The 7,026-nt window shown below is 36.0% G+C and overlaps 1 long non-coding RNA gene across 2 annotated transcripts; it reads right to left on the bottom strand.

The window, feature by feature from the left end:
* Positions 1-860: 860 nt before the first annotated feature.
* Positions 861-4,928, bottom strand: LOC134245704 (uncharacterized). 2 transcript variants are annotated; one of them, XR_009987507.1, is made up of 6 exons: positions 4,849-4,928; positions 4,613-4,758; positions 4,284-4,389; positions 1,453-1,530; positions 1,255-1,349; positions 861-1,140 (listed from the first exon to the last, which is right to left on the bottom strand). It is a non-coding gene; the product is annotated as an uncharacterized LOC134245704 (long non-coding RNA). The 2 variants fall into 2 exon arrangements; XR_009987506.1 differs by lacking the exon at positions 4,849-4,928 and having other exon boundaries at positions 4,613-4,838.
* Between the last annotated feature and the right edge of the window lie 2,098 nt (positions 4,929-7,026).

The raw sequence follows: 7,026 nt of genomic DNA, 5'->3' as shown, positions 1-7,026 counted from the left end.
TTTTCCTATATATTTCTATGTAAAACTTTGTAACCCCATTGTGGCCCCGCCCTACCCCCGGGGGTCATGATTTGAACAAATTAGGATCTACACTACCCCAGAATGCTTCCACATAAGTTTCAGCTTTAGTGGCCCAGTGGTTCTTGAGAAGAAGATTTTTAATGAACCAACCCTATTTTTATCTTTTCTTGATTATCTCCCCTTTTGAAGGGACATGGCCCTTCATTTTAACAATTTATATTTCCCTTCACCCAAGGATGCTTTGTACCAAGTTTGGTCAAAATTGGTCCAGTGGTTCTTGAGAAGAAGTCTAAAATGTGAAAAGTTTGCAGATGGACAGACAGACAGACGGACAGAGAGACAGACAGATGACAGACAAAATGTGATCAGAAAAGCTCACTTGAGCCTTCGGCTCAGGTGAGCTACAAATTACCTCCCTTTCTCTGAAGCTTAGATATTCCGACAATCTCTGATTTACCTCTCTTGATATTTTTGCTTTAAAATCCAGTCTTTAAGAAATTTTTTTTATTTAAAAATATAATATACAGATACAAAAAACATTCAGAAAAAATAACTTAGTATATGAAAAGATGTACAATAATGTAGAAGCACTCCGAGCTTTCTCCAAATGCCTTATACAAATTTAACTGAGTTAACTTTGAGTGATCTGCTGTGAATATGTCAGGAGTTACCCTTTATGTGTTATGTACTCAGCACGGTCCACTGAATTCTGGAGTCAAGCAATTTACTGTGTCCATCATTTTGTAATAACAACGTACTCAAGCAATATCCATTAAATTCTGTGAGTTAAGCTGTTTAGTGTGTCCATCACTGTGTTGATAAGAGTTACAAATGTACTCAGCACAGTGCACTGAATCCTACAAGTTAAGATATTTAGAGTGTCCAACTGTCCATCATTTTATTATAACAATGTACTTGGCACAGTTCATTGAATTCTGTGAGGTAAGCTGTTTACTGTGTCCATCACTTTCTGATAACAATGTACTCAGCACAGTCCATTGAATTCTGCGAGTTAAGCTCTTTAGTGTGTCCATCACTTGCAGCCCAAACCTTAATCTCTGCACTATTGTTGAAGCATATTTGTCTGCTGTCAAAGAAACAAAATTGATGGCAGTCAGTCTGTAAAGATAACAAATCATGAGGGATCAAAAATATTAATAAAATCTTAATAAGTGAAAAAAGGCTAACATATTTTCACAGATTAGAAGGAGTTTGCAGAGCTTGTAATCTTACCTTTATTTTCAGGTTCCAGCTGATCTCTTTGGACTCTCACAGAAACATGGCGAGCTGCTTTTGGAAACAGGATCAATGCCAGCATAAACCCCTACCTATCAACAAAAAAAGAAACTAGAAATTCAAGAAATGCGAGTGTCATAATCTCATTTAATTCACATAACACAAGGTCTCGAGCTTGACATACAACCGACTTACCAAAGATTTCAGGTTAGACAGTAGTTAGTCCTTCATCTCCAGTCTTGTTAAAAAGTTGAGGTCAGTCTCATCTTCTGCCTGTTAACAAAGAAAAATCTAAAGATCATTGAAAATAATTAGGGATGTCAAATCGGTCGATTTTTAATACTCGGTTTATCCAACGTTTTTCCGATCGAGTGCCCGGGTACTCGGTAAAAGTGTAAATAAATATGAACAAGTAAATTGACGACTGTAAAACATTGTAAACTCTTGTAGAAATAAAACCAGATGCACTGATAGGAGACCTATCCGTGAATGTATTTCTCTCATAATAATGATGAGCACTTCGTGCCCGACGAAATTAATATAACATACTTAATATTCAATTTATGTATCAAATAAACACAAGTATTAAAATTATAAGTTTTTCACAGTGTTTTTGTTTAAAAAAAAATAATCTGCTCTGTAATTGTAATGTAACTCTTTATCGCATTTGACGACCAGGTATCAGTCGTCAGAGCTACGTACAGTATCAACGTGAACTTGATCAAGTTCTCCTAACAGAGCGGATTTACGATTTTCGTACACTTTTTCGATCCTAGACTTTGTAATATTACAGTACGGTATTTAGTAGTTTGGTGCAACGATGGACATCAGTCTTTTTTTTAAAGCCTTTGCCTTCAACCAGTTGAATTGGCATGTAATATCACACGTGTAATATCATCCGCTCTTTTCCCGAGAATTTACGGCTTCTCGGAGAAATGACAAAATTATCTAACTTATTTAAACATAATGGATCTTAAACAATGTTCAGTGAAAACAAATAATTAAAGCCAAACAAAAAAACATAGGTAATCAGAGATAACAGAGCTCATCTCAACGAATGTTGTCTTTAAGTAAGGCAAAGTCACACAATTAACCAACAAAAAGTATACATTCCAAAAATGAAAATATTTTTAAAAGCAATTTTGATCTGATACTTTGAAATAGACCTACATAAAAAATTTAAACTACTTCTTCTTCATGAAAATGTAATGAAAATCCAGCATCTGAAGCAAATTTGAGAGTTTTCATCTCTTGATGCAGCATTTGTGCAAGTTTGGTTTATACAATGTTATATAAGCCTTATAGTTTTTGGTAATAGACCTGCAACCATAACTTTTACCTTGTCTATTATCTGAAAAATGTATGTCCAATTCAGCATCCGAAGCAAGTCCATTAGTGTGCATCCTTAGATGTATCATCAATGCAAGTTTGCTCATTATAGGGCTCATAGTTTATTGGAAATGAAACATGCATCAAAACTAACATTTTCACTCATCCACAAAAAGTAGGTCAGATTCAGCATCCGAAGCAAGCCTGGAAGTATGCATCCTTAGATGTATCATCCATGCAAGACTGGTCATTAAAGAACTCGTAGTTCCTTGGAAATGAAACCTGCACCAAAAACTTTTAACTATTCACTCAACCGGAAAATGTAGGTCAGATTCAGCATCCGAAGCAAGTCTGGTAGTGTGCATCCTTAAATGTATCATCCATGCAAGTTTGGTCAACATAGGGCTTAAAGTTACTTGCAAATGAAACCTGCACCAAAAACATTAACCTGTTCGCTCAACTGGAAAATGTAGGTCAGATTCAGCATCCGAAGCAAGCCTGGTAGTATGCATCCTTAGATGTATCATCCATGCAAGTTTGGTCAACATAGGGCTTATAGTTACTTGGAAATGAAACCTACACCGAAAACTTTAACCTGTTCACGCAACCGGAAAATGTAGGTCAGATTCAGCATCCGAAGCAAGCCCAGTAGTATGCATCCTTAGATGTATCATCCACGCAAGTTTGGTCAACATAGGGCTTATAGTTACTTGGAAATGAAACCTACACCGAAAACTTTAACCTGTTCACGCAACCGGAAAATGTAGGTCAGATTCAGCATCCGAAGCAAGCCCGGTAGTATGCATCCTTAGATGTATCATCCATGCAAGTTTGGTCAACATACGGCTTATAGTTACTTGGAAATGAAACCCACACCAAAAACTGCACCAAAAATGTTAACCTGCTCCAAAAACATTAACCTGGTCATTCCTTTGCTGAAATTGCAGCATCTGAAACTTTGACTGGTACAATGAAACACACTAGAAACATCTTCCATGCATGTCTAATCAATATAGGACATAGAAGTACTTAAAAAGAAAACTGCTCAAAAAAACTTAACCTTAACCCGGGACGCCGACGCCGACGCCGAGGGTATTACATAAGCTCCCTCAACTTCGTTGAGGTGAGCTAATAAGAGAAGAAGACAGCCGAAGGTGAGAAAAGCCAGGTACTCAAGGTGCTTGGTCATGATAATTACTGTATAAACACTGCCACAGGCGATAACGGTCATTTAGAGTCGTAGGAAACCCTAATTACTGTATTTACAAGTGCAATGAGCATTTTACGTTTTAAAACAGATTGTTTAATGCATTAATAAATAAGTTTAGAACTATTCAAAATTATACATCCGAATAACCGAGTACCGATTTTAGCATTCGATACTCGGACGTTCGATCGAGTACCCTTAACCGGGTACTCGTTGACATCCCTAAAAATAATGAAGGAGACCTTGTGCCAAAATGTTCACCTGAATCATCTTGACCTTGTCATCAGAAGAAAATCTTAATTCATATTTTTACTAATCCTAGTCCTAAGGGATCATGATGTAACCTAATTTGAATCAAGTCATCCTCAGGAGGCTTTAGATTGCAACATGGTTGCTGTTGCGCTGCAGAAGTAAATCACCTTGAACCTATGATTTGAATAAGTGTATAAAGAAAATTTGAAAATTGCGAAAAAAAGAGCTTTTTACTCACTCCATTATCAGATATTGGCTGCTGGACAAAGCTTGGCAATGGACTCTTCTTCTCTTGGTCAGCACTGGTCTTCTTCCTTCTTCCCTTGTCAAATCCCTTTAAAATACTTGATGGAGAGAAGATAGGCAATAATTCAAAGCAATGTAATAATCAAAGAAACTCAAATGATCATAATCATTACAACATTATTAGCTGGAAAATCAAAGAGCAAATTAAGACAATAAGGTTATGATAGGAATAAGGTGGATTATTGGGGCAAGGAGAGGAATGCATAGTTACTTTAGAGAAGGGAGGACAAAAATACGTCAGAAATAATTAAACAAAAATACTTGTAAGACTCCTGCTTGTTAAAGTGGGTCCTGATGAAGTTCCATAGGTAAAAAAAGAAGTACAAATATTCTCCTCATGGCTGCAGTGGAATGGGAGAGGGACTCTTCCTCACTTAGAATTCCTAGTCAGTCTTAACTTTCTTCTGCTTAAAATGATAAAACAGAGACATAAAAGGGGAAACACTTTCACTTCATATCAAGTGAGAAGCTTCAGTATAAAGCAGCTTGTTACTTACCACTTTTGAAACACTATGCCTTCAAAACACAGACAGGAATAGACTCTTCTTATATTAATGACCTTGGTCCTCCATTGTTGTTCCTTTCTGAATTAAAGAGGAACTGAAATCTGTTGAAAGTCCAGAGGTTAAAGCTTGGTACAGCCAACATCAATTGGCAAGCAAAGATACAAGAAGTCAAGTCTGAATCTTACTCTGCTTTCTGCTGATGTCTGCAGTTCAATGGGAGAGGGAGTCTTCCTCACTTCAGGATCCTGTTCAACCCTAACATTATTCTGCTTAAAAAGATAAAAACAGACACCAAAAGGGGATCATTGGCACTTCATATCAAGTGAGAAGATTTCTAAAATAAAGTGGCCAATGGGCGATATGCTCACCTAAGCATATTGGCTAGTAAATGCACAAATTAGTCCAGTATTGAAAAGTATAAATTTTAGAATAACTACCTTGAGACATTTTCATATCAATAACAATGGCTTAGCTGTTCTTGAACATAAGATTTTTTTTCTATATATTCCTTTGTTAAAATTTTATCCCCATTGATGCCCCTCCCTGCCCCCTGGAATCAAGATTTGGACAAATGTGAATCTACACTACCTAAGGATGCTCCCATATCAATATGACTATATATGGCTTTGGTATTATTGAGAGGAGGTTTCCTATATATTCCCCTGTCCATTTTGATCCACCATTGGGGCTCTGCCCTACACATGGGAGTCATGATTTGAACAAACTTAAATCTACACTACATGAAGATGCTAGCGTATACATATCACCAGTCATGACATTTTTGTTTCTGAGATTTCTAAAGATATTTCCAAAATAATCCAACGTAAAACTTTGATTGTCCATTGTGGCCCAAACCTTTCCCCGGTAGACATGATATGAACAAAATGAAATCTTCACTACCAAAAAGGATGATTTGATATCAATATGACTAATTGTGGCTTGAGAAAAAAAATTATGTATATCCCTTGGTACATACTGTAGATTCCTAAATATATGCATGGAAGTAATTATCGCGTAGTTTCGCGAGGGGCATCAAACACAAAATTAAATTACTCACCTTTATTTTTATGGAGCTGAAAACTATGTAAATCTTTTAACCAACCATCCATTCGAATTATTATTCTCGTGATTTGAGAGTGAAAAGCCTATTCGCGATAATAATTACACACAAAAAATAAGGAATCTACAGTATAATATATATTTTTGATCCCCTATTCTGACCCCAACATGGGGTCTTGATTTGACTTTGAATCTACACTACCTGAGGATGATGCCACATAAGTGTCTCTTTCCTGTCTCAGTGGTTCTTGAAAAGAAGATTTTTAAAAGATGTTTTTAATTTTTCACTTATTTGTAGTAATCTTCCGTTTGAAGAGGGAGTGGGCCTTCATTTGAATAAACTTAAATCCCATAATGGCATTTATCCAAGGATACTCTTTGCCAAGTTTCCTTGAATTTTGACGTAGATGAAAATGTGAAATTTTACAAAAAAAATGACAAAGACATAAAATGAACAAAGGTTCACTTCTTTTAACCAGAAGTCTCTGTCGAGACTGTAGCTCTACTGGTTTGTACTTATAACGAAGGATGAGAAAAGAAGCCATTGCCACCACACCAAAACTGTAGAAGGAGTAGCGTTTTAAAGGAATTTAACAGAAAATTCTATTTTTAGTAACCATGGCAACACCATTCATTGAAATCAAAAACCGATGCACTATTTTATGTATCTTAGTGTAGTCTACTTGTGTGCCAAGTTATATTGAAATCAGAACAAAAACTGTAGGAGGAGTAGCGTTTTAAAGGAATTTCACAGAAAATTCTATTTTTAGTAACCATGGCAACACCATTCATCGAAATCAAAAACTGATGCAATATTTTATATATCTTAGTGTAGTCTACTTGTGTGCCAAGTTATACTGAAATCAAATCAAAACTGTAGAAGGAGTAGCATTTTAAAGAATTTCACAGAAATTTTAATTTTTAGTAACCATGGCAACACCGTTCATTGAAATCAAAAGCCGATGCACTTAATTATCTATCACAGTGTGGTCTACTTGTGTGCCACGTAATATTGAAATCAGAGTAAAACTGTAGGAGGAGAAGCATTTTTAAGGAATTTTACAGAAATTTCTATTTTTAGTAACCATGACAACACCATTCATTGAAATC

Source organism: Saccostrea cucullata, unplaced genomic scaffold (genome assembly GCF_032062105.1).
Source record: "Saccostrea cucullata isolate Sc308-1 unplaced genomic scaffold, CSIRO_AGI_Scuc_v1 ctg21235, whole genome shotgun sequence".
NCBI lineage: Eukaryota > Metazoa > Mollusca > Bivalvia > Ostreida > Ostreidae > Saccostrea > Saccostrea cuccullata.
Note: the sequence above shows the minus strand (reverse complement) of the source record. Positions and strands in the feature narration are given on the sequence as shown.